The 25,450-nt window shown below is 34.6% G+C and overlaps 28 non-coding genes across 28 annotated transcripts; all 28 read left to right on the top strand.

Moving 5' to 3' along the window:
- Positions 1 to 226: 226 nt before the first annotated feature.
- Positions 227 to 299, top strand: TRNAK-UUU (transfer RNA lysine (anticodon UUU)). Its single transcript has one exon. It is a non-coding gene; the product is annotated as a tRNA-Lys (tRNA).
- Positions 300 to 608: 309 nt separating this feature from the next.
- Positions 609 to 700, top strand: TRNAR-UCU (transfer RNA arginine (anticodon UCU)). The gene is given in 2 exon segments: positions 609 to 645; positions 665 to 700. It is a non-coding gene; the product is annotated as a tRNA-Arg (tRNA).
- Positions 701 to 2,110: 1,410 nt separating this feature from the next.
- On the top strand, positions 2,111 to 2,183 carry TRNAK-UUU (transfer RNA lysine (anticodon UUU)). Its single transcript has one exon. It is a non-coding gene; the product is annotated as a tRNA-Lys (tRNA).
- A 309-nt stretch (positions 2,184 to 2,492) lies between these two features.
- Positions 2,493 to 2,584, top strand: TRNAR-UCU (transfer RNA arginine (anticodon UCU)). Its single transcript is given in 2 exon segments — positions 2,493 to 2,529; positions 2,549 to 2,584. It is a non-coding gene; the product is annotated as a tRNA-Arg (tRNA).
- Positions 2,585 to 3,994: 1,410 nt separating this feature from the next.
- Positions 3,995 to 4,067, top strand: TRNAK-UUU (transfer RNA lysine (anticodon UUU)). The gene has a single exon. It is a non-coding gene; the product is annotated as a tRNA-Lys (tRNA).
- A 309-nt stretch (positions 4,068 to 4,376) lies between these two features.
- Positions 4,377 to 4,468, top strand: TRNAR-UCU (transfer RNA arginine (anticodon UCU)). The gene is given in 2 exon segments: positions 4,377 to 4,413; positions 4,433 to 4,468. It is a non-coding gene; the product is annotated as a tRNA-Arg (tRNA).
- Positions 4,469 to 5,878: 1,410 nt separating this feature from the next.
- Positions 5,879 to 5,951, top strand: TRNAK-UUU (transfer RNA lysine (anticodon UUU)). Its single transcript has one exon. It is a non-coding gene; the product is annotated as a tRNA-Lys (tRNA).
- A 309-nt stretch (positions 5,952 to 6,260) lies between these two features.
- Positions 6,261 to 6,352, top strand: TRNAR-UCU (transfer RNA arginine (anticodon UCU)). The gene is given in 2 exon segments: positions 6,261 to 6,297; positions 6,317 to 6,352. It is a non-coding gene; the product is annotated as a tRNA-Arg (tRNA).
- Positions 6,353 to 7,762: 1,410 nt separating this feature from the next.
- On the top strand, positions 7,763 to 7,835 carry TRNAK-UUU (transfer RNA lysine (anticodon UUU)). The gene has a single exon. It is a non-coding gene; the product is annotated as a tRNA-Lys (tRNA).
- A 309-nt stretch (positions 7,836 to 8,144) lies between these two features.
- Positions 8,145 to 8,236, top strand: TRNAR-UCU (transfer RNA arginine (anticodon UCU)). Its single transcript is given in 2 exon segments — positions 8,145 to 8,181; positions 8,201 to 8,236. It is a non-coding gene; the product is annotated as a tRNA-Arg (tRNA).
- A 1,410-nt stretch (positions 8,237 to 9,646) lies between these two features.
- On the top strand, positions 9,647 to 9,719 carry TRNAK-UUU (transfer RNA lysine (anticodon UUU)). The gene has a single exon. It is a non-coding gene; the product is annotated as a tRNA-Lys (tRNA).
- A 309-nt stretch (positions 9,720 to 10,028) lies between these two features.
- On the top strand, positions 10,029 to 10,120 carry TRNAR-UCU (transfer RNA arginine (anticodon UCU)). The gene is given in 2 exon segments: positions 10,029 to 10,065; positions 10,085 to 10,120. It is a non-coding gene; the product is annotated as a tRNA-Arg (tRNA).
- Positions 10,121 to 11,530: 1,410 nt separating this feature from the next.
- Positions 11,531 to 11,603, top strand: TRNAK-UUU (transfer RNA lysine (anticodon UUU)). Its single transcript has one exon. It is a non-coding gene; the product is annotated as a tRNA-Lys (tRNA).
- A 309-nt stretch (positions 11,604 to 11,912) lies between these two features.
- TRNAR-UCU (transfer RNA arginine (anticodon UCU)) lies at positions 11,913 to 12,004 on the top strand. Its single transcript is given in 2 exon segments — positions 11,913 to 11,949; positions 11,969 to 12,004. It is a non-coding gene; the product is annotated as a tRNA-Arg (tRNA).
- A 1,410-nt stretch (positions 12,005 to 13,414) lies between these two features.
- Positions 13,415 to 13,487, top strand: TRNAK-UUU (transfer RNA lysine (anticodon UUU)). The gene has a single exon. It is a non-coding gene; the product is annotated as a tRNA-Lys (tRNA).
- A 309-nt stretch (positions 13,488 to 13,796) lies between these two features.
- TRNAR-UCU (transfer RNA arginine (anticodon UCU)) lies at positions 13,797 to 13,888 on the top strand. Its single transcript is given in 2 exon segments — positions 13,797 to 13,833; positions 13,853 to 13,888. It is a non-coding gene; the product is annotated as a tRNA-Arg (tRNA).
- Positions 13,889 to 15,298: 1,410 nt separating this feature from the next.
- Positions 15,299 to 15,371, top strand: TRNAK-UUU (transfer RNA lysine (anticodon UUU)). Its single transcript has one exon. It is a non-coding gene; the product is annotated as a tRNA-Lys (tRNA).
- Positions 15,372 to 15,680: 309 nt separating this feature from the next.
- On the top strand, positions 15,681 to 15,772 carry TRNAR-UCU (transfer RNA arginine (anticodon UCU)). The gene is given in 2 exon segments: positions 15,681 to 15,717; positions 15,737 to 15,772. It is a non-coding gene; the product is annotated as a tRNA-Arg (tRNA).
- A 1,410-nt stretch (positions 15,773 to 17,182) lies between these two features.
- On the top strand, positions 17,183 to 17,255 carry TRNAK-UUU (transfer RNA lysine (anticodon UUU)). Its single transcript has one exon. It is a non-coding gene; the product is annotated as a tRNA-Lys (tRNA).
- A 309-nt stretch (positions 17,256 to 17,564) lies between these two features.
- Positions 17,565 to 17,656, top strand: TRNAR-UCU (transfer RNA arginine (anticodon UCU)). Its single transcript is given in 2 exon segments — positions 17,565 to 17,601; positions 17,621 to 17,656. It is a non-coding gene; the product is annotated as a tRNA-Arg (tRNA).
- A 1,410-nt stretch (positions 17,657 to 19,066) lies between these two features.
- Positions 19,067 to 19,139, top strand: TRNAK-UUU (transfer RNA lysine (anticodon UUU)). Its single transcript has one exon. It is a non-coding gene; the product is annotated as a tRNA-Lys (tRNA).
- Positions 19,140 to 19,448: 309 nt separating this feature from the next.
- On the top strand, positions 19,449 to 19,540 carry TRNAR-UCU (transfer RNA arginine (anticodon UCU)). The gene is given in 2 exon segments: positions 19,449 to 19,485; positions 19,505 to 19,540. It is a non-coding gene; the product is annotated as a tRNA-Arg (tRNA).
- Positions 19,541 to 20,950: 1,410 nt separating this feature from the next.
- TRNAK-UUU (transfer RNA lysine (anticodon UUU)) lies at positions 20,951 to 21,023 on the top strand. The gene has a single exon. It is a non-coding gene; the product is annotated as a tRNA-Lys (tRNA).
- A 309-nt stretch (positions 21,024 to 21,332) lies between these two features.
- TRNAR-UCU (transfer RNA arginine (anticodon UCU)) lies at positions 21,333 to 21,424 on the top strand. The gene is given in 2 exon segments: positions 21,333 to 21,369; positions 21,389 to 21,424. It is a non-coding gene; the product is annotated as a tRNA-Arg (tRNA).
- A 1,410-nt stretch (positions 21,425 to 22,834) lies between these two features.
- TRNAK-UUU (transfer RNA lysine (anticodon UUU)) lies at positions 22,835 to 22,907 on the top strand. Its single transcript has one exon. It is a non-coding gene; the product is annotated as a tRNA-Lys (tRNA).
- A 309-nt stretch (positions 22,908 to 23,216) lies between these two features.
- TRNAR-UCU (transfer RNA arginine (anticodon UCU)) lies at positions 23,217 to 23,308 on the top strand. The gene is given in 2 exon segments: positions 23,217 to 23,253; positions 23,273 to 23,308. It is a non-coding gene; the product is annotated as a tRNA-Arg (tRNA).
- A 1,410-nt stretch (positions 23,309 to 24,718) lies between these two features.
- Positions 24,719 to 24,791, top strand: TRNAK-UUU (transfer RNA lysine (anticodon UUU)). The gene has a single exon. It is a non-coding gene; the product is annotated as a tRNA-Lys (tRNA).
- Positions 24,792 to 25,100: 309 nt separating this feature from the next.
- TRNAR-UCU (transfer RNA arginine (anticodon UCU)) lies at positions 25,101 to 25,192 on the top strand. Its single transcript is given in 2 exon segments — positions 25,101 to 25,137; positions 25,157 to 25,192. It is a non-coding gene; the product is annotated as a tRNA-Arg (tRNA).
- The last annotated feature ends 258 nt before the right edge of the window (positions 25,193 to 25,450 follow it).

The raw sequence follows: 25,450 nt of genomic DNA, 5'->3' as shown, positions 1-25,450 counted from the left end.
AAGCATGAATTCCGAATCAGCAGAAAATGAGATGGTACAAATTTCAGGACTTAAAGAGATAAAATATAATGCTGAGATGTCAAAAGCTTGAAATATCAATTCATGATAAAACTCTACATATTGATTATCAATATATGTAATGATAATAATAAATGATTGTCAGTAAATGTAAGGTTGGTATCCTTCCAAATTGTTTTCATGTGATTTGAAGATTAGAGTAAGCAGAGCCTGGATAGCTCAGTCGGTAGAGCATCAGACTTTTAATCTGAGGGTCCAGGGTTCAAGTCCCTGTTCAGGCGGGGTGCTATGTTTAAGAAGAAGTACTCTTTTAGTTTCTATTGCATGATGAACAAGATATTACATTGACAGAATTGCAAAACCTTCTTAAATGGAGTTTTTTAAATTGTCAAGATTTTATCCGTCAGAGGCCTTTTGAGTAGACTTATCCAACTGTATCATGTAGTTTGGCATGTTGAATATCTTTTTCCCCATGCAATGCTCAACATGTAACCATGATTATAGTATCCTATCAACTTTGTAAAGTTGATCATCAGTTGCTTGCTCATTATTTTATTTCAGAATTTCTGAAAAGTTTCTTGGTGCAGGTTGGCTCTGTGGCGCAATGGATAGCGCATTGGACTTCTAGGAAAATGTTAAAAAAGGCATTCAAAGGCTGTGGGTTCGAATCCCACCAGAGTCAATATTATTGCTCAATTTCTTTCATAACGAATTGAAATAGCAATAAACAATGCAGCTTCAGCTTCACCCAAAATCATTTACCAAAATAGCCTTTGAAAGAAGGCCTGTTTTAAACAAAGAGTGCTTGAATAGAAAACATTGTATAATCAATATGCAAGAGGAAATTGTCAGGTGTACTGATGAAAATATAATTTACTAGATAGTAGGAGTTTCGGCCCTTTCTCAATTGTATACTGTCACTGAAGAAGCATGAATTCTAAGTCAGCAGAAAATGAGATAGTACATATTTCAGGACTTAAAATAGATGACATTTAATGCTGAGGTTTCAAAAGTTTGAAATATCAGTTCACTATCAAACGCTACATAATGCTTGTCAATATATGCAATCATATTCATAAATGTAGTGTCGGTTGGTATCCTTCCACATTGTTTTAAGATGAATTGAAGATGAAAGTTAGTAGACACTGGATAGTTCAGTGAGTGGCACAGCAGACTTTTAATATGAGTGTCCAGGTTTGAAGTTCCTGTTCAGGCAGTGTGTTATGTTTAAGAAGATGCACTCTTGAAGTTTCCACTGCTTGATGAATAAGATATTACATTAAGGGAATTGCAAAACCTTCTTATATGGAGTTGTTAAACTCCTTGCTGTTTTATCTGTGCTATGCCTTTTGAGTCGACTTAACACTTAACCAACTGCATTGTATGGTTTGACATGTTGAATATCATTTTTGCTATTCAATGCTCAACATAAATCCAGGATCATAGATTCCTACCAACTTCATAAAGTTGATGAGCAGCTGCTAGCTCATTATTTTATTTGATCATTTCTGTCCGACCTCCTAAAAAGATTGGCTCTGTGGCACAATGGATAGTGCTTTGGCTTTCAAGAGTAATGTAAAGAAGGCATTCAAAAGTTGTGGTTTTGAATCCCACCAGAGGCAATGTTGTCCTACATTTCTTTTATAATGAATTGAAATTGCAATAAATAATGCAGCTTCTTCTTGCTCTGAAATCATTCACCAAAATGGCCTTTGAAAGAAGCCCTTTTTTCAACCGACACCACTTGAATAGAAAATATTGTATAATCTACATATAAGAGGAAATTGACAGGTAGACTGAGTAAAATATAATGTATTAGGCAGTAAGAGTTTTTGGTCCTTTCTTAATTGTGTATTGTCAATGAAGAAGCATGAATTCCGAATCAGCAGAAAATGAGATGGTACAAATTTCAGGACTTAAAGAGATAAAATATAATGCTGAGATGTCAAAAGCTTGAAATATCAATTCATGATAAAACTCTACATATTGATTATCAATATATGTAATGATAATAATAAATGATTGTCAGTAAATGTAAGGTTGGTATCCTTCCAAATTGTTTTAATGTGATTTGAAGATAAGAGTAAGCAGAGCCTGGATAGCTCAGTCGGTAGAGCATCAGACTTTTAATCTGAGGGTCCAGGGTTCACGTCCCTGTGCAGGCGGGGTGCTATGTTTAAGAAGAAGTACTCTTTTAGTTTCTATTGCATGATGAACAAGATATTACATTGACAGAATTGCAAAACCTTCTTAAATGGAGTTTTTTAAATTGTCAAGATTTTATCCGTCAGAGGCCTTTTGAGTAGACTTATCCAACTGTATCATGTAGTTTGGCATGTTGAATATCTTTTTCCCCATGCAATGCTCAACATGTAACCATGATTATAGTATCCTATCAACTTTGTAAAGTTGATCATCAGTTGCTTGCTCATTATTTTATTTCAGAATTTCTGAAAAGTTTCTTGGTGCAGGTTGGCTCTGTGGCGCAATGGATAGCGCATTGGACTTCTAGGAAAATGTTAAAAAAGGCATTCAAAGGCTGTGGGTTCGAATCCCACCAGAGTCAATATTATTGCTCAATTTCTTTCATAACGAATTGAAATAGCAATAAACAATGCAGCTTCAGCTTCACCCAAAATCATTTACCAAAATAGCCTTTGAAAGAAGGCCTGTTTTAAACAAAGAGTGCTTGAATAGAAAACATTGTATAATCAATATGCAAGAGGAAATTGTCAGGTGTACTGATGAAAATATAATTTACTAGATAGTAGGAGTTTCGGCCCTTTCTCAATTGTATACTGTCACTGAAGAAGCATGAATTCTAAGTCAGCAGAAAATGAGATAGTACATATTTCAGGACTTAAAATAGATGACATTTAATGCTGAGGTTTCAAAAGTTTGAAATATCAGTTCACTATCAAACGCTACATAATGCTTGTCAATATATGCAATCATATTCATAAATATAGTGTCGGTTGGAATCCTTCCACATTGTTTTAAGATGAATTGAAGATGAAAGTTAGTAGACACTGGATAGTTCAGTGAGTGGCACAGCAGACTTTTAATATGAGTGTCCAGGTTTGAAGTTCCTGTTCAGGCAGTGTGTTATGTTTAAGAAGATGCACTCTTGAAGTTTCCACTGCTTGATGAATAAGATATTACATTAAGGGAATTGCAAAACCTTCTTATATGGAGTTGTTAAACTCCTTGCTGTTTTATCTGTGCTATGCCTTTTGAGTCGACTTAACACTTAACCAACTGCATTGTATGGTTTGACATGTTGAATATCATTTTTGCTATTCAATGCTCAACATAAATCCAGGATCATAGATTCCTACCAACTTCATAAAGTTGATGAGCAGCTGCTAGCTCATTATTTTATTTGATCATTTCTGTCCGACCTCCTAAAAAGATTGGCTCTGTGGCACAATGGATAGTGCTTTGGCTTTCAAGAGTAATGTAAAGAAGGCATTCAAAAGTTGTGGTTTTGAATCCCACCAGAGGCAATGTTGTCCTACATTTCTTTTATAATGAATTGAAATTGCAATAAATAATGCAGCTTCTTCTTGCTCTGAAATCATTCACCAAAATGGCCTTTGAAAGAAGCCCTTTTTTCAACCGACACCACTTGAATAGAAAATATTGTATAATCTACATATAAGAGGAAATTGACAGGTAGACTGAGTAAAATATAATGTATTAGGCAGTAAGAGTTTTTGGTCCTTTCTTAATTGTGTATTGTCAATGAAGAAGCATGAATTCCGAATCAGCAGAAAATGAGATGGTACAAATTTCAGGACTTAAAGAGATAAAATATAATGCTGAGATGTCAAAAGCTTGAAATATCAATTCATGATAAAACTCTACATATTGATTATCAATATATGTAATGATAATAATAAATGATTGTCAGTAAATGTAAGGTTGGTATCCTTCCAAATTGTTTTAATGTGATTTGAAGATAAGAGTAAGCAGAGCCTGGATAGCTCAGTCGGTAGAGCATCAGACTTTTAATCTGAGGGTCCAGGGTTCACGTCCCTGTGCAGGCGGGGTGCTATGTTTAAGAAGAAGTACTCTTTTAGTTTCTATTGCATGATGAACAAGATATTACATTGACAGAATTGCAAAACCTTCTTAAATGGAGTTTTTTAAATTGTCAAGATTTTATCCGTCAGAGGCCTTTTGAGTAGACTTATCCAACTGTATCATGTAGTTTGGCATGTTGAATATCTTTTTCCCCATGCAATGCTCAACATGTAACCATGATTATAGTATCCTATCAACTTTGTAAAGTTGATCATCAGTTGCTTGCTCATTATTTTATTTCAGAATTTCTGAAAAGTTTCTTGGTGCAGGTTGGCTCTGTGGCGCAATGGATAGCGCATTGGACTTCTAGGAAAATGTTAAAAAAGGCATTCAAAGGCTGTGGGTTCGAATCCCACCAGAGTCAATATTATTGCTCAATTTCTTTCATAACGAATTGAAATAGCAATAAACAATGCAGCTTCAGCTTCACCCAAAATCATTTACCAAAATAGCCTTTGAAAGAAGGCCTGTTTTAAACAAAGAGTGCTTGAATAGAAAACATTGTATAATCAATATGCAAGAGGAAATTGTCAGGTGTACTGATGAAAATATAATTTACTAGATAGTAGGAGTTTCGGCCCTTTCTCAATTGTATACTGTCACTGAAGAAGCATGAATTCTAAGTCAGCAGAAAATGAGATAGTACATATTTCAGGACTTAAAATAGATGACATTTAATGCTGAGGTTTCAAAAGTTTGAAATATCAGTTCACTATCAAACGCTACATAATGCTTGTCAATATATGCAATCATATTCATAAATATAGTGTCGGTTGGTATCCTTCCACATTGTTTTAAGATGAATTAAAGATGAAAGTTAGTAGACACTGGATAGTTCAGTGAGTGGCACAGCAGACTTTTAATATGAGTGTCCAGGTTTGAAGTTCCTGTTCAGGCAGTGTGTTATGTTTAAGAAGATGCACTCTTGAAGTTTCCACTGCTTGATGAATAAGATATTACATTAAGGGAATTGCAAAACCTTCTTATATGGAGTTGTTAAACTCCTTGCTGTTTTATCTGTGCTATGCCTTTTGAGTCGACTTAACACTTAACCAACTGCATTGTATGGTTTGACATGTTGAATATCATTTTTGCTATTCAATGCTCAACATAAATCCAGGATCATAGATTCCTACCAACTTCATAAAGTTGATGAGCAGCTGCTAGCTCATTATTTTATTTGATCATTTCTGTCCGACCTCCTAAAAAGATTGGCTCTGTGGCACAATGGATAGTGCTTTGGCTTTCAAGAGTAATGTAAAGAAGGCATTCAAAAGTTGTGGTTTTGAATCCCACCAGAGGCAATGTTGTCCTACATTTCTTTTATAATGAATTGAAATTGCAATAAATAATGCAGCTTCTTCTTGCTCTGAAATCATTCACCAAAATGGCCTTTGAAAGAAGCCCTTTTTTCAACCGACACCACTTGAATAGAAAATATTGTATAATCTACATATAAGAGGAAATTGACAGGTAGACTGAGTAAAATATAATGTATTAGGCAGTAAGAGTTTTTGGTCCTTTCTTAATTGTGTATTGTCAATGAAGAAGCATGAATTCCGAATCAGCAGAAAATGAGATGGTACAAATTTCAGGACTTAAAGAGATAAAATATAATGCTGAGATGTCAAAAGCTTGAAATATCAATTCATGATAAAACTCTACATATTGATTATCAATATATGTAATGATAATAATAAATGATTGTCAGTAAATGTAAGGTTGGTATCCTTCCAAATTGTTTTCATGTGATTTGAAGATTAGAGTAAGCAGAGCCTGGATAGCTCAGTCGGTAGAGCATCAGACTTTTAATCTGAGGGTCCAGGGTTCAAGTCCCTGTTCAGGCGGGGTGCTATGTTTAAGAAGAAGTACTCTTTTAGTTTCTATTGCATGATGAACAAGATATTACATTGACAGAATTGCAAAACCTTCTTAAATGGAGTTTTTTAAATTGTCAAGATTTTATCCGTCAGAGGCCTTTTGAGTAGACTTATCCAACTGTATCATGTAGTTTGGCATGTTGAATATCTTTTTCCCCATGCAATGCTCAACATGTAACCATGATTATAGTATCCTATCAACTTTGTAAAGTTGATCATCAGTTGCTTGCTCATTATTTTATTTCAGAATTTCTGAAAAGTTTCTTGGTGCAGGTTGGCTCTGTGGCGCAATGGATAGCGCATTGGACTTCTAGGAAAATGTTAAAAAAGGCATTCAAAGGCTGTGGGTTCGAATCCCACCAGAGTCAATATTATTGCTCAATTTCTTTCATAACGAATTGAAATAGCAATAAACAATGCAGCTTCAGCTTCACCCAAAATCATTTACCAAAATAGCCTTTGAAAGAAGGCCTGTTTTAAACAAAGAGTGCTTGAATAGAAAACATTGTATAATCAATATGCAAGAGGAAATTGTCAGGTGTACTGATGAAAATATAATTTACTAGATAGTAGGAGTTTCGGCCCTTTCTCAATTGTATACTGTCACTGAAGAAGCATGAATTCTAAGTCAGCAGAAAATGAGATAGTACATATTTCAGGACTTAAAATAGATGACATTTAATGCTGAGGTTTCAAAAGTTTGAAATATCAGTTCACTATCAAACGCTACATAATGCTTGTCAATATATGCAATCATATTCATAAATGTAGTGTCGGTTGGTATCCTTCCACATTGTTTTAAGATGAATTGAAGATGAAAGTTAGTAGACACTGGATAGTTCAGTGAGTGGCACAGCAGACTTTTAATATGAGTGTCCAGGTTTGAAGTTCCTGTTCAGGCAGTGTGTTATGTTTAAGAAGATGCACTCTTGAAGTTTCCACTGCTTGATGAATAAGATATTACATTAAGGGAATTGCAAAACCTTCTTATATGGAGTTGTTAAACTCCTTGCTGTTTTATCTGTGCTATGCCTTTTGAGTCGACTTAACACTTAACCAACTGCATTGTATGGTTTGACATGTTGAATATCATTTTTGCTATTCAATGCTCAACATAAATCCAGGATCATAGATTCCTACCAACTTCATAAAGTTGATGAGCAGCTGCTAGCTCATTATTTTATTTGATCATTTCTGTCCGACCTCCTAAAAAGATTGGCTCTGTGGCACAATGGATAGTGCTTTGGCTTTCAAGAGTAATGTAAAGAAGGCATTCAAAAGTTGTGGTTTTGAATCCCACCAGAGGCAATGTTGTCCTACATTTCTTTTATAATGAATTGAAATTGCAATAAATAATGCAGCTTCTTCTTGCTCTGAAATCATTCACCAAAATGGCCTTTGAAAGAAGCCCTTTTTTCAACCGACACCACTTGAATAGAAAATATTGTATAATCTACATATAAGAGGAAATTGACAGGTAGACTGAGTAAAATATAATGTATTAGGCAGTAAGAGTTTTTGGTCCTTTCTTAATTGTGTATTGTCAATGAAGAAGCATGAATTCCGAATCAGCAGAAAATGAGATGGTACAAATTTCAGGACTTAAAGAGATAAAATATAATGCTGAGATGTCAAAAGCTTGAAATATCAATTCATGATAAAACTCTACATATTGATTATCAATATATGTAATGATAATAATAAATGATTGTCAGTAAATGTAAGGTTGGTATCCTTCCAAATTGTTTTAATGTGATTTGAAGATAAGAGTAAGCAGAGCCTGGATAGCTCAGTCGGTAGAGCATCAGACTTTTAATCTGAGGGTCCAGGGTTCACGTCCCTGTGCAGGCGGGGTGCTATGTTTAAGAAGAAGTACTCTTTTAGTTTCTATTGCATGATGAACAAGATATTACATTGACAGAATTGCAAAACCTTCTTAAATGGAGTTTTTTAAATTGTCAAGATTTTATCCGTCAGAGGCCTTTTGAGTAGACTTATCCAACTGTATCATGTAGTTTGGCATGTTGAATATCTTTTTCCCCATGCAATGCTCAACATGTAACCATGATTATAGTATCCTATCAACTTTGTAAAGTTGATCATCAGTTGCTTGCTCATTATTTTATTTCAGAATTTCTGAAAAGTTTCTTGGTGCAGGTTGGCTCTGTGGCGCAATGGATAGCGCATTGGACTTCTAGGAAAATGTTAAAAAAGGCATTCAAAGGCTGTGGGTTCGAATCCCACCAGAGTCAATATTATTGCTCAATTTCTTTCATAACGAATTGAAATAGCAATAAACAATGCAGCTTCAGCTTCACCCAAAATCATTTACCAAAATAGCCTTTGAAAGAAGGCCTGTTTTAAACAAAGAGTGCTTGAATAGAAAACATTGTATAATCAATATGCAAGAGGAAATTGTCAGGTGTACTGATGAAAATATAATTTACTAGATAGTAGGAGTTTCGGCCCTTTCTCAATTGTATACTGTCACTGAAGAAGCATGAATTCTAAGTCAGCAGAAAATGAGATAGTACATATTTCAGGACTTAAAATAGATGACATTTAATGCTGAGGTTTCAAAAGTTTGAAATATCAGTTCACTATCAAACGCTACATAATGCTTGTCAATATATGCAATCATATTCATAAATATAGTGTCGGTTGGAATCCTTCCACATTGTTTTAAGATGAATTGAAGATGAAAGTTAGTAGACACTGGATAGTTCAGTGAGTGGCACAGCAGACTTTTAATATGAGTGTCCAGGTTTGAAGTTCCTGTTCAGGCAGTGTGTTATGTTTAAGAAGATGCACTCTTGAAGTTTCCACTGCTTGATGAATAAGATATTACATTAAGGGAATTGCAAAACCTTCTTATATGGAGTTGTTAAACTCCTTGCTGTTTTATCTGTGCTATGCCTTTTGAGTCGACTTAACACTTAACCAACTGCATTGTATGGTTTGACATGTTGAATATCATTTTTGCTATTCAATGCTCAACATAAATCCAGTATCATAGATTCCTAACAACTTCATAAAGTTGATGAGCAGCTGCTAGCTCATTATTTTATTTGATCATTTCTGTCCGACCTCCTAAAAAGATTGGCTCTGTGGCACAATGGATAGTGCTTTGGCTTTCAAGAGTAATGTAAAGAAGGCATTCAAAAGTTGTGGTTTTGAATCCCACCAGAGGCAATGTTGTCCTACATTTCTTTTATAATGAATTGAAATTGCAATAAATAATGCAGCTTCTTCTTGCTCTGAAATCATTCACCAAAATGGCCTTTGAAAGAAGCCCTTTTTTCAACCGACACCACTTGAATAGAAAATATTGTATAATCTACATATAAGAGGAAATTGACAGGTAGACTGAGTAAAATATAATGTATTAGGCAGTAAGAGTTTTTGGTCCTTTCTTAATTGTGTATTGTCAATGAAGAAGCATGAATTCCGAATCAGCAGAAAATGAGATGGTACAAATTTCAGGACTTAAAGAGATAAAATATAATGCTGAGATGTCAAAAGCTTGAAATATCAATTCATGATAAAACTCTACATATTGATTATCAATATATGTAATGATAATAATAAATGATTGTCAGTAAATGTAAGGTTGGTATCCTTCCAAATTGTTTTAATGTGATTTGAAGATTAGAGTAAGCAGAGCCTGGATAGCTCAGTCGGTAGAGCATCAGACTTTTAATCTGAGGGTCCAGGGTTCACGTCCCTGTGCAGGCGGGGTGCTATGTTTAAGAAGAAGTACTCTTTTAGTTTCTATTGCATGATGAACAAGATATTACATTGACAGAATTGCAAAACCTTCTTAAATGGAGTTTTTTAAATTGTCAAGATTTTATCCGTCAGAGGCCTTTTGAGTAGACTTATCCAACTGTATCATGTAGTTTGGCATGTTGAATATCTTTTTCCCCATGCAATGCTCAACATGTAACCATGATTATAGTATCCTATCAACTTTGTAAAGTTGATCATCAGTTGCTTGCTCATTATTTTATTTCAGAATTTCTGAAAAGTTTCTTGGTGCAGGTTGGCTCTGTGGCGCAATGGATAGCGCATTGGACTTCTAGGAAAATGTTAAAAAAGGCATTCAAAGGCTGTGGGTTCGAATCCCACCAGAGTCAATATTATTGCTCAATTTCTTTCATAACGAATTGAAATAGCAATAAACAATGCAGCTTCAGCTTCACCCAAAATCATTTACCAAAATAGCCTTTGAAAGAAGGCCTGTTTTAAACAAAGAGTGCTTGAATAGAAAACATTGTATAATCAATATGCAAGAGGAAATTGTCAGGTGTACTGATGAAAATATAATTTACTAGATAGTAGGAGTTTCGGCCCTTTCTCAATTGTATACTGTCACTGAAGAAGCATGAATTCTAAGTCAGCAGAAAATGAGATAGTACATATTTCAGGACTTAAAATAGATGACATTTAATGCTGAGGTTTCAAAAGTTTGAAATATCAGTTCACTATCAAACGCTACATAATGCTTGTCAATATATGCAATCATATTCATAAATATAGTGTCGGTTGGTATCCTTCCACATTGTTTTAAGATGAATTGAAGATGAAAGTTAATAGACACTGGATAGTTCAGTGAGTGGCACAGCAGACTTTTAATATGAGTGTCCAGGTTTGAAGTTCCTGTTCAAGCAGTGTGTTATGTTTAAGAAGATGCACTCTTGAAGTTTCCACTGCTTGATGAATAAGATATTACATTAAGGGAATTGCAAAACCTTCTTATATGGAGTTGTTAAACTCCTTGCTGTTTTATCTGTGCTATGCCTTTTGAGTCGACTTAACACTTAACCAACTGCATTGTATTGTTTGACATGTTGAATATCATTTTTGCTATTCAATGCTCAACATAAATCCAGGATCATAGATTCCTACCAACTTCATAAAGTTGATGAGCAGCTGCTAGCTCATTATTTTATTTGATCATTTCTGTCCGACCTCCTAAAAAGATTGGCTCTGTGGCACAATGGATAGTGCTTTGGCTTTCAAGAGTAATGTAAAGAAGGCATTCAAAAGTTGTGGTTTTGAATCCCACCAGAGGCAATGTTGTCCTACATTTCTTTTATAATGAATTGAAATTGCAATAAATAATGCAGCTTCTTCTTGCTCTGAAATCATTCACCAAAATGGCCTTTGAAAGAAGCCCTTTTTTCAACCGACACCACTTGAATAGAAAATATTGTATAATCTACATATAAGAGGAAATTGACAGGTAGACTGAGTAAAATATAATGTATTAGGCAGTAAGAGTTTTTGGTCCTTTCTTAATTGTGTATTGTCAATGAAGAAGCATGAATTCCGAATCAGCAGAAAATGAGATGGTACAAATTTCAGGACTTAAAGAGATAAAATATAATGCTGAGATGTCAAAAGCTTGAAATATCAATTCATGATAAAACTCTACATATTGATTATCAATATATGTAATGATAATAATAAATGATTGTCAGTAAATGTAAGGTTGGTATCCTTCCAAATTGTTTTAATGTGATTTGAAGATTAGAGTAAGCAGAGCCTGGATAGCTCAGTCGGTAGAGCATCAGACTTTTAATCTGAGGGTCCAGGGTTCACGTCCCTGTGCAGGCGGGGTGCTATGTTTAAGAAGAAGTACTCTTTTAGTTTCTATTGCATGATGAACAAGATATTACATTGACAGAATTGCAAAACCTTCTTAAATGGAGTTTTTTAAATTGTCAAGATTTTATCCGTCAGAGGCCTTTTGAGTAGACTTATCCAACTGTATCATGTAGTTTGGCATGTTGAATATCTTTTTCCCCATGCAATGCTCAACATGTAACCATGATTATAGTATCCTATCAACTTTGTAAAGTTGATCATCAGTTGCTTGCTCATTATTTTATTTCAGAATTTCTGAAAAGTTTCTTGGTGCAGGTTGGCTCTGTGGCGCAATGGATAGCGCATTGGACTTCTAGGAAAATGTTAAAAAAGGCATTCAAAGGCTGTGGGTTCGAATCCCACCAGAGTCAATATTATTGCTCAATTTCTTTCATAACGAATTGAAATAGCAATAAACAATGCAGCTTCAGCTTCACCCAAAATCATTTACCAAAATAGCCTTTGAAAGAAGGCCTGTTTTAAACAAAGAGTGCTTGAATAGAAAACATTGTATAATCAATATGCAAGAGGAAATTGTCAGGTGTACTGATGAAAATATAATTTACTAGATAGTAGGAGTTTCGGCCCTTTCTCAATTGTATACTGTCACTGAAGAAGCATGAATTCTAAGTCAGCAGAAAATGAGATAGTACATATTTCAGGACTTAAAATAGATGACATTTAATGCTGAGGTTTCAAAAGTTTGAAATATCAGTTCACTATCAAACGCTACATAATGCTTGTCAATATATGCAATCATATTCATAAATATAGTGTCGGTTGGTATCCTTCCACATTGTTTTAAGATGAATTGAAGATGAAAGTTAGTAGACACTGGATAGTTCAGTGAGTGGCACAGCAGACTTTTAATATGAGTGTCCAGGTTTGAAGTTCCTGTTCAGGCAGTGTGTTATGTTTAAGAAGATGCACTCTTGAAGTTTCCACTGCTTGATGAATAAGATATTACATTAAGGGAATTGCAAAACCTTCTTATATGGAGTTGTTAAACTCCTTGCTGTTTTATCTGTGCTATGCCTTTTGAGTCGACTTAACACTTAACCAACTGCATTGTATGGTTTGACATGTTGAATATCATTTTTGCTATTCAATGCTCAACATAAATCCAGGATCATAGATTCCTACCAACTTCATAAAGTTGATGAGCAGCTGCTAGCTCATTATTTTATTTGATCATTTCTGTCCGACCTCCTAAAAAGATTGGCTCTGTGGCACAATGGATAGTGCTTTGGCTTTCAAGAGTAATGTAAAGAAGGCATTCAAAAGTTGTGGTTTTGAATCCCACCAGAGGCAATGTTGTCCTACATTTCTTTTATAATGAATTGAAATTGCAATAAATAATGCAGCTTCTTCTTGCTCTGAAATCATTCACCAAAATGGCCTTTGAAAGAAGCCCTTTTTTCAACCGACACCACTTGAATAGAAAATATTGTATAATCTACATATAAGAGGAAATTGACAGGTAGACTGAGTAAAATATAATGTATTAGGCAGTAAGAGTTTTTGGTCCTTTCTTAATTGTGTATTGTCAATGAAGAAGCATGAATTCCGAATCAGCAGAAAATGAGATGGTACAAATTTCAGGACTTAAAGAGATAAAATATAATGCTGAGATGTCAAAAGCTTGAAATATCAATTCATGATAAAACTCTACATATTGATTATCAATATATGTAATGATAATAATAAATGATTGTCAGTAAATGTAAGGTTGGTATCCTTCCAAATTGTTTTAATGTGATTTGAAGATTAGAGTAAGCAGAGCCTGGATAGCTCAGTCGGTAGAGCATCAGACTTTTAATCTGAGGGTCCAGGGTTCACGTCCCTGTGCAGGCGGGGTGCTATGTTTAAGAAGAAGTACTCTTTTAGTTTCTATTGCATGATGAACAAGATATTACATTGACAGAATTGCAAAACCTTCTTAAATGGAGTTTTTTAAATTGTCAAGATTTTATCCGTCAGAGGCCTTTTGAGTAGACTTATCCAACTGTATCATGTAGTTTGGCATGTTGAATATCTTTTTCCCCATGCAATGCTCAACATGTAACCATGATTATAGTATCCTATCAACTTTGTAAAGTTGATCATCAGTTGCTTGCTCATTATTTTATTTCAGAATTTCTGAAAAGTTTCTTGGTGCAGGTTGGCTCTGTGGCGCAATGGATAGCGCATTGGACTTCTAGGAAAATGTTAAAAAAGGCATTCAAAGGCTGTGGGTTCGAATACCACCAGAGTCAATATTATTGCTCAATTTCTTTCATAACGAATTGAAATAGCAATAAACAATGCAGCTTCAGCTTCACCCAAAATCATTTACCAAAATAGCCTTTGAAAGAAGGCCTGTTTTAAACAAAGAGTGCTTGAATAGAAAACATTGTATAATCAATATGCAAGAGGAAATTGTCAGGTGTACTGATGAAAATATAATTTACTAGATAGTAGGAGTTTCGGCCCTTTCTCAATTGTATACTGTCACTGAAGAAGCATGAATTCTAAGTCAGCAGAAAATGAGATAGTACATATTTCAGGACTTAAAATAGATGACATTTAATGCTGAGGTTTCAAAAGTTTGAAATATCAGTTCACTATCAAACGCTACATAATGCTTGTCAATATATGCAATCATATTCATAAATATAGTGTCGGTTGGTATCCTTCCACATTGTTTTAAGATGAATTAAAGATGAAAGTTAGTAGACACTGGATAGTTCAGTGAGTGGCACAGCAGACTTTTAATATGAGTGTCCAGGTTTGAAGTTCCTGTTCAGGCAGTGTGTTATGTTTAAGAAGATGCACTCTTGAAGTTTCCACTGCTTGATGAATAAGATATTACATTAAGGGAATTGCAAAACCTTCTTATATGGAGTTGTTAAACTCCTTGCTGTTTTATCTGTGCTATGCCTTTTGAGTCGACTTAACACTTAACCAACTGCATTGTATGGTTTGACATGTTGAATATCATTTTTGCTATTCAATGCTCAACATAAATCCAGGATCATAGATTCCTACCAACTTCATAAAGTTGATGAGCAGCTGCTAGCTCATTATTTTATTTGATCATTTCTGTCCGACCTCCTAAAAAGATTGGCTCTGTGGCACAATGGATAGTGCTTTGGCTTTCAAGAGTAATGTAAAGAAGGCATTCAAAAGTTGTGGTTTTGAATCCCACCAGAGGCAATGTTGTCCTACATTTCTTTTATAATGAATTGAAATTGCAATAAATAATGCAGCTTCTTCTTGCTCTGAAATCATTCACCAAAATGGCCTTTGAAAGAAGCCCTTTTTTCAACCGACACCACTTGAATAGAAAATATTGTATAATCTACATATAAGAGGAAATTGACAGGTAGACTGAGTAAAATATAATGTATTAGGCAGTAAGAGTTTTTGGTCCTTTCTTAATTGTGTATTGTCAATGAAGAAGCATGAATTCCGAATCAGCAGAAAATGAGATGGTACAAATTTCAGGACTTAAAGAGATAAAATATAATGCTGAGATGTCAAAAGCTTGAAATATCAATTCATGATAAAACTCTACATATTGATTATCAATATATGTAATGATAATAATAAATGATTGTCAGTAAATGTAAGGTTGGTATCCTTCCAAATTGTTTTCATGTGATTTGAAGATTAGAGTAAGCAGAGCCTGGATAGCTCAGTCGGTAGAGCATCAGACTTTTAATCTGAGGGTCCAGGGTTCAAGTCCCTGTTCAGGCGGGGTGCTATGTTTAAGAAGAAGTACTCTTTTAGTTTCTATTGCATGATGAACAAGATATTACATTGACAGAATTGCAAAACCTTCTTAAATGGAGTTTTTTAAATTGTCAAGATTTTATCCGTCAGAGGCCTTTTGAGTAGACTTATCCAACTGTATCATGTAGTTTGGCATGTTGAATATCTTTTTCCCCATGCAATGCTCAACATGTAACCATGATTATAGTATCCTATCAACTTTGTAAAGTTGATCATCAGTTGCTTGCTCATTATTTTATTTCAGAATTTCTGAAAAGTTTCTTGGTGCAGGTTGGCTCTGTGGCGCAATGGATAGCGCATTGGACTTCTAGGAAAATGTTAAAAAAGGCATTCAAAGGCTGTGGGTTCGAATCCCACCAGAGTCAATATTATTGCTCAATTTCTTTCATAACGAATTGAAATAGCAATAAACAATGCAGCTTCAGCTTCACCCAAAATCATTTACCAAAATAGCCTTTGAAAGAAGGCCTGTTTTAAACAAAGAGTGCTTGAATAGAAAACATTGTATAATCAATATGCAAGAGGAAATTGTCAGGTGTACTGATGAAAATATAATTTACTAGATAGTAGGAGTTTCGGCCCTTTCTCAATTGTATACTGTCACTGAAGAAGCATGAATTCTAAGTCAGCAGAAAATGAGATAGTACATATTTCAGGACTTAAAATAGATGACATTTAATGCTGAGGTTTCAAAAGTTTGAAATATCAGTTCACTATCAAACGCTACATAATGCTTGTCAATATATGCAATCATATTCATAAATGTAGTGTCGGTTGGTATCCTTCCACATTGTTTTAAGATGAATTGAAGATGAAAGTTAGTAGACACTGGATAGTTCAGTGAGTGGCACAGCAGACTTTTAATATGAGTGTCCAGGTTTGAAGTTCCTGTTCAGGCAGTGTGTTATGTTTAAGAAGATGCACTCTTGAAGTTTCCACTGCTTGATGAATAAGATATTACATTAAGGGAATTGCAAAACCTTCTTATATGGAGTTGTTAAACTCCTTGCTGTTTTATCTGTGCTATGCCTTTTGAGTCGACTTAACACTTAACCAACTGCATTGTATGGTTTGACATGTTGAATATCATTTTTGCTATTCAATGCTCAACATAAATCCAGGATCATAGATTCCTACCAACTTCATAAAGTTGATGAGCAGCTGCTAGCTCATTATTTTATTTGATCATTTCTGTCCGACCTCCTAAAAAGATTGGCTCTGTGGCACAATGGATAGTGCTTTGGCTTTCAAGAGTAATGTAAAGAAGGCATTCAAAAGTTGTGGTTTTGAATCCCACCAGAGGCAATGTTGTCCTACATTTCTTTTATAATGAATTGAAATTGCAATAAATAATGCAGCTTCTTCTTGCTCTGAAATCATTCACCAAAATGGCCTTTGAAAGAAGCCCTTTTTTCAACCGACACCACTTGAATAGAAAATATTGTATAATCTACATATAAGAGGAAATTGACAGGTAGACTGAGTAAAATATAATGTATTAGGCAGTAAGAGTTTTTGGTCCTTTCTTAATTGTGTATTGTCAATGAAGAAGCATGAATTCCGAATCAGCAGAAAATGAGATGGTACAAATTTCAGGACTTAAAGAGATAAAATATAATGCTGAGATGTCAAAAGCTTGAAATATCAATTCATGATAAAACTCTACATATTGATTATCAATATATGTAATGATAATAATAAATGATTGTCAGTAAATGTAAGGTTGGTATCCTTCCAAATTGTTTTAATGTGATTTGAAGATAAGAGTAAGCAGAGCCTGGATAGCTCAGTCGGTAGAGCATCAGACTTTTAATCTGAGGGTCCAGGGTTCACGTCCCTGTGCAGGCGGGGTGCTATGTTTAAGAAGAAGTACTCTTTTAGTTTCTATTGCATGATGAACAAGATATTACATTGACAGAATTGCAAAACCTTCTTAAATGGAGTTTTTTAAATTGTCAAGATTTTATCCGTCAGAGGCCTTTTGAGTAGACTTATCCAACTGTATCATGTAGTTTGGCATGTTGAATATCTTTTTCCCCATGCAATGCTCAACATGTAACCATGATTATAGTATCCTATCAACTTTGTAAAGTTGATCATCAGTTGCTTGCTCATTATTTTATTTCAGAATTTCTGAAAAGTTTCTTGGTGCAGGTTGGCTCTGTGGCGCAATGGATAGCGCATTGGACTTCTAGGAAAATGTTAAAAAAGGCATTCAAAGGCTGTGGGTTCGAATCCCACCAGAGTCAATATTATTGCTCAATTTCTTTCATAACGAATTGAAATAGCAATAAACAATGCAGCTTCAGCTTCACCCAAAATCATTTACCAAAATAGCCTTTGAAAGAAGGCCTGTTTTAAACAAAGAGTGCTTGAATAGAAAACATTGTATAATCAATATGCAAGAGGAAATTGTCAGGTGTACTGATGAAAATATAATTTACTAGATAGTAGGAGTTTCGGCCCTTTCTCAATTGTATACTGTCACTGAAGAAGCATGAATTCTAAGTCAGCAGAAAATGAGATAGTACATATTTCAGGACTTAAAATAGATGACATTTAATGCTGAGGTTTCAAAAGTTTGAAATATCAGTTCACTATCAAACGCTACATAATGCTTGTCAATATATGCAATCATATTCATAAATATAGTGTCGGTTGGAATCCTTCCACATTGTTTTAAGATGAATTGAAGATGAAAGTTAGTAGACACTGGATAGTTCAGTGAGTGGCACAGCAGACTTTTAATATGAGTGTCCAGGTTTGAAGTTCCTGTTCAGGCAGTGTGTTATGTTTAAGAAGATGCACTCTTGAAGTTTCCACTGCTTGATGAATAAGATATTACATTAAGGGAATTGCAAAACCTTCTTATATGGAGTTGTTAAACTCCTTGCTGTTTTATCTGTGCTATGCCTTTTGAGTCGACTTAACACTTAACCAACTGCATTGTATGGTTTGACATGTTGAATATCATTTTTGCTATTCAATGCTCAACATAAATCCAGGATCATAGATTCCTACCAACTTCATAAAGTTGATGAGCAGCTGCTAGCTCATTATTTTATTTGATCATTTCTGTCCGACCTCCTAAAAAGATTGGCTCTGTGGCACAATGGATAGTGCTTTGGCTTTCAAGAGTAATGTAAAGAAGGCATTCAAAAGTTGTGGTTTTGAATCCCACCAGAGGCAATGTTGTCCTACATTTCTTTTATAATGAATTGAAATTGCAATAAATAATGCAGCTTCTTCTTGCTCTGAAATCATTCACCAAAATGGCCTTTGAAAGAAGCCCTTTTTTCAACCGACACCACTTGAATAGAAAATATTGTATAATCTACATATAAGAGGAAATTGACAGGTAGACTGAGTAAAATATAATGTATTAGGCAGTAAGAGTTTTTGGTCCTTTCTTAATTGTGTATTGTCAATGAAGAAGCATGAATTCCGAATCAGCAGAAAATGAGATGGTACAAATTTCAGGACTTAAAGAGATAAAATATAATGCTGAGATGTCAAAAGCTTGAAATATCAATTCATGATAAAACTCTACATATTGATTATCAATATATGTAATGATAATAATAAATGATTGTCAGTAAATGTAAGGTTGGTATCCTTCCAAATTGTTTTAATGTGATTTGAAGATAAGAGTAAGCAGAGCCTGGATAGCTCAGTCGGTAGAGCATCAGACTTTTAATCTGAGGGTCCAGGGTTCACGTCCCTGTGCAGGCGGGGTGCTATGTTTAAGAAGAAGTACTCTTTTAGTTTCTATTGCATGATGAACAAGATATTACATTGACAGAATTGCAAAACCTTCTTAAATGGAGTTTTTTAAATTGTCAAGATTTTATCCGTCAGAGGCCTTTTGAGTAGACTTATCCAACTGTATCATGTAGTTTGGCATGTTGAATATCTTTTTCCCCATGCAATGCTCAACATGTAACCATGATTATAGTATCCTATCAACTTTGTAAAGTTGATCATCAGTTGCTTGCTCATTATTTTATTTCAGAATTTCTGAAAAGTTTCTTGGTGCAGGTTGGCTCTGTGGCGCAATGGATAGCGCATTGGACTTCTAGGAAAATGTTAAAAAAGGCATTCAAAGGCTGTGGGTTCGAATCCCACCAGAGTCAATATTATTGCTCAATTTCTTTCATAACGAATTGAAATAGCAATAAACAATGCAGCTTCAGCTTCACCCAAAATCATTTACCAAAATAGCCTTTGAAAGAAGGCCTGTTTTAAACAAAGAGTGCTTGAATAGAAAACATTGTATAATCAATATGCAAGAGGAAATTGTCAGGTGTACTGATGAAAATATAATTTACTAGATAGTAGGAGTTTCGGCCCTTTCTCAATTGTATACTGTCACTGAAGAAGCATGAATTCTAAGTCAGCAGAAAATGAGATAGTACATATTTCAGGACTTAAAATAGATGACATTTAATGCTGAGGTTTCAAAAGTTTGAAATATCAGTTCACTATCAAACGCTACATAATGCTTGTCAATATATGCAATCATATTCATAAATATAGTGTCGGTTGGTATCCTTCCACATTGTTTTAAGATGAATTAAAGATGAAAGTTAGTAGACACTGGATAGTTCAGTGAGTGGCACAGCAGACTTTTAATATGAGTGTCCAGGTTTGAAGTTCCTGTTCAGGCAGTGTGTTATGTTTAAGAAGATGCACTCTTGAAGTTTCCACTGCTTGATGAATAAGATATTACATTAAGGGAATTGCAAAACCTTCTTATATGGAGTTGTTAAACTCCTTGCTGTTTTATCTGTGCTATGCCTTTTGAGTCGACTTAACACTTAACCAACTGCATTGTATGGTTTGACATGTTGAATATCATTTTTGCTATTCAATGCTCAACATAAATCCAGGATCATAGATTCCTACCAACTTCATAAAGTTGATGAGCAGCTGCTAGCTCATTATTTTATTTGATCATTTCTGTCCGACCTCCTAAAAAGATTGGCTCTGTGGCACAATGGATAGTGCTTTGGCTTTCAAGAGTAATGTAAAGAAGGCATTCAAAAGTTGTGGTTTTGAATCCCACCAGAGGCAATGTTGTCCTACATTTCTTTTATAATGAATTGAAATTGCAATAAATAATGCAGCTTCTTCTTGCTCTGAAATCATTCACCAAAATGGCCTTTGAAAGAAGCCCTTTTTTCAACCGACACCACTTGAATAGAAAATATTGTATAATCTACATATAAGAGGAAATTGACAGGTAGACTGAGTAAAATATAATGTATTAGGCAGTAAGAGTTTTTGGTCCTTTCTTAATTGTGTATTGTCAATGAAGAAGCATGAATTCCGAATCAGCAGAAAATGAGATGGTACAAATTTCAGGACTTAAAGAGATAAAATATAATGCTGAGATGTCAAAAGCTTGAAATATCAATTCATGATAAAACTCTACATATTGATTATCAATATATGTAATGATAATAATAAATGATTGTCAGTAAATGTAAGGTTGGTATCCTTCCAAATTGTTTTCATGTGATTTGAAGATTAGAGTAAGCAGAGCCTGGATAGCTCAGTCGGTAGAGCATCAGACTTTTAATCTGAGGGTCCAGGGTTCAAGTCCCTGTTCAGGCGGGGTGCTATGTTTAAGAAGAAGTACTCTTTTAGTTTCTATTGCATGATGAACAAGATATTACATTGACAGAATTGCAAAACCTTCTTAAATGGAGTTTTTTAAATTGTCAAGATTTTATCCGTCAGAGGCCTTTTGAGTAGACTTATCCAACTGTATCATGTAGTTTGGCATGTTGAATATCTTTTTCCCCATGCAATGCTCAACATGTAACCATGATTATAGTATCCTATCAACTTTGTAAAGTTGATCATCAGTTGCTTGCTCATTATTTTATTTCAGAATTTCTGAAAAGTTTCTTGGTGCAGGTTGGCTCTGTGGCGCAATGGATAGCGCATTGGACTTCTAGGAAAATGTTAAAAAAGGCATTCAAAGGCTGTGGGTTCGAATCCCACCAGAGTCAATATTATTGCTCAATTTCTTTCATAACGAATTGAAATAGCAATAAACAATGCAGCTTCAGCTTCACCCAAAATCATTTACCAAAATAGCCTTTGAAAGAAGGCCTGTTTTAAACAAAGAGTGCTTGAATAGAAAACATTGTATAATCAATATGCAAGAGGAAATTGTCAGGTGTACTGATGAAAATATAATTTACTAGATAGTAGGAGTTTCGGCCCTTTCTCAATTGTATACTGTCACTGAAGAAGCATGAATTCTAAGTCAGCAGAAAATGAGATAGTACATATTTCAGGACTTAAAATAGATGACATTTAATGCTGAGGTTTCAAAAGTTTGAAATATCAGTTCACTATCAAACGCTACATAATGCTTGTCAATATATGCAATCATATTCATAAATGTAGTGTCGGTTGGTATCCTTCCACATTGTTTTAAGATGAATTGAAGATGAAAGTTAGTAGACACTGGATAGTTCAGTGAGTGGCACAGCAGACTTTTAATATGAGTGTCCAGGTTTGAAGTTCCTGTTCAGGCAGTGTGTTATGTTTAAGAAGATGCACTCTTGAAGTTTCCACTGCTTGATGAATAAGATATTACATTAAGGGAATTGCAAAACCTTCTTATATGGAGTTGTTAAACTCCTTGCTGTTTTATCTGTGCTATGCCTTTTGAGTCGACTTAACACTTAACCAACTGCATTGTATGGTTTGACATGTTGAATATCATTTTTGCTATTCAATGCTCAACATAAATCCAGGATCATAGATTCCTACCAACTTCATAAAGTTGATGAGCAGCTGCTAGCTCATTATTTTATTTGATCATTTCTGTCCGACCTCCTAAAAAGATTGGCTCTGTGGCACAATGGATAGTGCTTTGGCTTTCAAGAGTAATGTAAAGAAGGCATTCAAAAGTTGTGGTTTTGAATCCCACCAGAGGCAATGTTGTCCTACATTTCTTTTATAATGAATTGAAATTGCAATAAATAATGCAGCTTCTTCTTGCTCTGAAATCATTCACCAAAATGGCCTTTGAAAGAAGCCCTTTTTTCAACCGACACCACTTGAATAGAAAATATTGTATAATCTACATATAAGAGGAAATTGACAGGTAGACTGAGTAAAATATAATGTATTAGGCAGTAAGAGTTTTTGGTCCTTTCTTAATTGTGTATTGTCAATGAAGAAGCATGAATTCCGAATCAGCAGAAAATGAGATGGTACAAATTTCAGGACTTAAAGAGATAAAATATAATGCTGAGATGTCAAAAGCTTGAAATATCAATTCATGATAAAACTCTACATATTGATTATCAATATATGTAATGATAATAATAAATGATTGTCAGTAAATGTAAGGTTGGTATCCTTCCAAATTGTTTTAATGTGATTTGAAGATAAGAGTAAGCAGAGCCTGGATAGCTCAGTCGGTAGAGCATCAGACTTTTAATCTGAGGGTCCAGGGTTCACGTCCCTGTGCAGGCGGGGTGCTATGTTTAAGAAGAAGTACTCTTTTAGTTTCTATTGCATGATGAACAAGATATTACATTGACAGAATTGCAAAACCTTCTTAAATGGAGTTTTTTAAATTGTCAAGATTTTATCCGTCAGAGGCCTTTTGAGTAGACTTATCCAACTGTATCATGTAGTTTGGCATGTTGAATATCTTTTTCCCCATGCAATGCTCAACATGTAACCATGATTATAGTATCCTATCAACTTTGTAAAGTTGATCATCAGTTGCTTGCTCATTATTTTATTTCAGAATTTCTGAAAAGTTTCTTGGTGCAGGTTGGCTCTGTGGCGCAATGGATAGCGCATTGGACTTCTAGGAAAATGTTAAAAAAGGCATTCAAAGGCTGTGGGTTCGAATCCCACCAGAGTCAATATTATTGCTCAATTTCTTTCATAACGAATTGAAATAGCAATAAACAATGCAGCTTCAGCTTCACCCAAAATCATTTACCAAAATAGCCTTTGAAAGAAGGCCTGTTTTAAACAAAGAGTGCTTGAATAGAAAACATTGTATAATCAATATGCAAGAGGAAATTGTCAGGTGTACTGATGAAAATATAATTTACTAGATAGTAGGAGTTTCGGCCCTTTCTCAATTGTATACTGTCACTGAAGAAGCATGAATTCTAAGTCAGCAGAAAATGAGATAGTACATATTTCAGGACTTAAAATAGATGACATTTAATGCTGAGGTTTCAAAAGTTTGAAATATCAGTTCACTATCAAACGCTACATAATGCTTGTCAATATATGCAATCATATTCATAAATATAGTGTCGGTTGGAATCCTTCCACATTGTTTTAAGATGAATTGAAGATGAAAGTTAGTAGACACTGGATAGTTCAGTGAGTGGCACAGCAGACTTTTAATATGAGTGTCCAGGTTTGAAGTTCCTGTTCAGGCAGTGTGTTATGTTTAAGAAGATGCACTCTTGAAGTTTCCACTGCTTGATGAATAAGATATTACATTAAGGGAATTGCAAAACCTTCTTATATGGAGTTGTTAAACTCCTTGCTGTTTTATCTGTGCTATGCCTTTTGAGTCGACTTAACACTTAACCAACTGCATTGTATGGTTTGACATGTTGAATATCATTTTTGCTATTCAATGCTCAACATAAATCCAGTATCATAGATTCCTAACAACTTCATAAAGTTGATGAGCAGCTGCTAGCTCATTATTTTATTTGATCATTTCTGTCCGACCTCCTAAAAAGATTGGCTCTGTGGCACAATGGATAGTGCTTTGGCTTTCAAGAGTAATGTAAAGAAGGCATTCAAAAGTTGTGGTTTTGAATCCCACCAGAGGCAATGTTGTCCTACATTTCTTTTATAATGAATTGAAATTGCAATAAATAATGCAGCTTCTTCTTGCTCTGAAATCATTCACCAAAATGGCCTTTGAAAGAAGCCCTTTTTTCAACCGACACCACTTGAATAGAAAATATTGTATAATCTACATATAAGAGGAAATTGACAGGTAGACTGAGTAAAATATAATGTATTAGGCAGTAAGAGTTTTTGGTCCTTTCTTAATTGTGTATTGTCAATGAAGAAGCATGAATTCCGAATCAGCAGAAAATGAGATGGTACAAATTTCAGGACTTAAAGAGATAAAATATAATGCTGAGATGTCAAAAGCTTGAAATATCAATTCATGATAAAACTCTACATATTGATTATCAATATATGTAATGATAATAATAAATGATTGTCAGTAAATGTAAGGTTGGTATCCTTCCAAATTGTTTTAATGTGATTTGAAGATTAGAGTAAGCAGAGCCTGGATAGCTCAGTCGGTAGAGCATCAGACTTTTAATCTGAGGGTCCAGGGTTCACGTCCCTGTGCAGGCGGGGTGCTATGTTTAAGAAGAAGTACTCTTTTAGTTTCTATTGCATGATGAACAAGATATTACATTGACAGAATTGCAAAACCTTCTTAAATGGAGTTTTTTAAATTGTCAAGATTTTATCCGTCAGAGGCCTTTTGAGTAGACTTATCCAACTGTATCATGTAGTTTGGCATGTTGAATATCTTTTTCCCCATGCAATGCTCAACATGTAACCATGATTATAGTATCCTATCAACTTTGTAAAGTTGATCATCAGTTGCTTGCTCATTATTTTATTTCAGAATTTCTGAAAAGTTTCTTGGTGCAGGTTGGCTCTGTGGCGCAATGGATAGCGCATTGGACTTCTAGGAAAATGTTAAAAAAGGCATTCAAAGGCTGTGGGTTCGAATCCCACCAGAGTCAATATTATTGCTCAATTTCTTTCATAACGAATTGAAATAGCAATAAACAATGCAGCTTCAGCTTCACCCAAAATCATTTACCAAAATAGCCTTTGAAAGAAGGCCTGTTTTAAACAAAGAGTGCTTGAATAGAAAACATTGTATAATCAATATGCAAGAGGAAATTGTCAGGTGTACTGATGAAAATATAATTTACTAGATAGTAGGAGTTTCGGCCCTTTCTCAATTGTATACTGTCACTGAAGAAGCATGAATTCTA

The sequence above is a fragment of the Pleurodeles waltl genome, chromosome 4_2 (genome assembly GCF_031143425.1).
Source record: "Pleurodeles waltl isolate 20211129_DDA chromosome 4_2, aPleWal1.hap1.20221129, whole genome shotgun sequence".
Classification (NCBI taxonomy): domain Eukaryota; kingdom Metazoa; phylum Chordata; class Amphibia; order Caudata; family Salamandridae; genus Pleurodeles; species Pleurodeles waltl.
Note: the sequence above shows the minus strand (reverse complement) of the source record. Positions and strands in the feature narration are given on the sequence as shown.